At 34.8% G+C, this 2,127-nt stretch overlaps 1 protein-coding gene across 1 annotated transcript in view; it reads left to right on the top strand.

The window, feature by feature from the left end:
• Window positions 1-1,902, top strand: part of CAMKMT (calmodulin-lysine N-methyltransferase) — a 223,492-nt gene extending 221,590 nt beyond the window's left edge. Inside the window, exon 11 of the mRNA XM_026121168.2 lies at window positions 1-1,902. This exon is cut by the window's left edge and continues 164 nt beyond it. The gene's annotated coding sequence lies outside the window, so the exon portion shown is untranslated.
• The last annotated feature ends 225 nt before the right edge of the window (window positions 1,903-2,127 follow it).

Below are 2,127 nucleotides of genomic sequence, written 5' to 3'. Positions count from 1 at the left end.
ACCTTTTGTTCCTGAGTGATCATTACAGAAATATGTCTAACCTAAACACTGAAGAAGATATCGTGGTTTGTTTCATATATCACAGTGTGTAAACACTGAAGCTTCTGTCTGGTATCATTTTAGAACTTATTTTTCCAATTATATTCCTGCCTAAAATTAATCAGACTTCAAATGTATGCATTAACAAAGGTGTAAAGCTAGCTGCCATCTCTCTTGTGCCTTTAAACTTGCATGCACTCTGTTAATCTCTTCAAATGTTATTTTGGGGTTCCATTTGAAAATACGTGAATAATATATTTTGTGGTTGTATATAACTGGCCATAAAGTAGTAAATGCATTTTCATTTAATCGGGAAGGTAATAGTTTTCTTAAGATCTTTAAAAAGGGCACCTATTGCAGGATTTTTCTGTCTTTCTTGAAACTCTGCTGTTGATTTTTCTATCTGTTCAAAATTGAAATGTCCTAGTTTGCTTCAGTGATCAGGGTTTTTGAAATATATATGTATATATATCTTTTTTTCCAGCAGGACTTTTCTTCTGTAGTTGTATAAGAAATTATGCATCAGACAAAAGCCTCATAAACTGACCATTTGTCCTTTGGACACAATAGCCTGCCCAGCCCCTCTGCTCCTCCTCTCCAATTATGTGTGATTAGTCTCAGTGTGTTGTGTCAAGAAGGGGGAGTGTGCTGAGTGCTTATTATCTGTTTAGGTACAAGAAGAGCACATTTAGGTTCTGACTATGAATGGAAAGTGAGCCTTTATCAGGACTAAAATCTAAATGCTACTGTCCTAGAAATCGCTTTTTTTAAAAAATGCGTCCTTTTCTGATACATTCTGAGAAACACTATAGCAGCTGAAGGATTTTGTAGTTTAATCAAATTATCTCACTTGAACTAGTTTATATTGTGATATACTGTGTCCCAAGTGTTTTATAAACATTTAATATGATTTTTCCTGTATTGAGAAGGGCAAAAATCCTACAAAGAAATGGGAAAATTTCTTTTTTTCTTAACAGTTTAATAAAACAATTTAATGACTTCTCAGGAAAACAGCCTGGATCATTAAAGAATCCTGTACAGTCTCTTTAACCAGAACACTTTGAAAATGATGAAAAAAGAGACAGAGGGATGGAGAGACAGACAGAGGGCATGACTGAGAGGGGGGAGTACTAAATGCATGGAAATGTAGAGATTCTTGTTGAAATACATTAATTAAAATAATTACATTTTGGTGATAAGCTTTCTTCCATATTTAACAAATTGGGCAGCATGTAAACCACGAGCTTGTGAAAGTCCCTTTCTCTTCACTCTTCTTCTCAAACAAAATTCTTCACTACCGGTTTGCATGTCCTTGTATTCAATACTTTTTATGCTCCATTAGAGCACCTAGATGGATCTCAGAAGGCATAGGTCAAGTCGCAGTTAGATCATACGTTTCTTTCTCACAAAAACTTGAATTGCAATGGCAAGTGATGGGCTAACATCACAATAACAGCAATTTATTCCTCTTTTGATAAAAAGCAGTCTATTCTCAGTGTTAGATAAAGACCAGGGGCAATGCAAACCAACTATTTATCCTAGAATTGAGTAGTAGGTATCCCCTATAGCTGGTATGAGTTTCATATTCAAAGTCTGGCTGGAAGATACTCCTCTAATAAGAAATTAAAAGCATTTAGCAGTAGTTTAAAGTTGCTGTAAAGGTGGCTTTAGTTTAATTACTTTCGTTCTGTTTGGCCCACAGAGCAGTGCCTTTGTTTCCTCTAAAGACATGTACAAGGAAATCTTTATAATCAACAAAGGAATGTAAAAAAATAGCAACATATGTGAATCTTTTATTTTTAAGAAGGCTTGAACATCTACTGTACAATAATCTAATAAAGATTACTAGTTGCTGAAAACAGATCCAGTGTCGCTGGAAATTTTGTTTTTAGCTCTAAGAAGAAAACAATTTTACTAAAATGAGTAGCTGATAATTGCTTTTTGTTTCTTTAGTGTGTCTGTAGCTTGAGTTGAAGGCTTTGCACAGGTGCTGCCATCCTTAAAGTGTGTAATTGATGGCTTGTTTACCAAAGATTCATTTAGACTTCATCCTGCAAACTCACACTGTAGCTCCACAGGCAGTAAAGT

The sequence above is a fragment of the Dromaius novaehollandiae genome, chromosome 3 (genome assembly GCF_036370855.1).
Source record: "Dromaius novaehollandiae isolate bDroNov1 chromosome 3, bDroNov1.hap1, whole genome shotgun sequence".
NCBI lineage: Eukaryota > Metazoa > Chordata > Aves > Casuariiformes > Dromaiidae > Dromaius > Dromaius novaehollandiae.
Note: the sequence above shows the minus strand (reverse complement) of the source record. Positions and strands in the feature narration are given on the sequence as shown.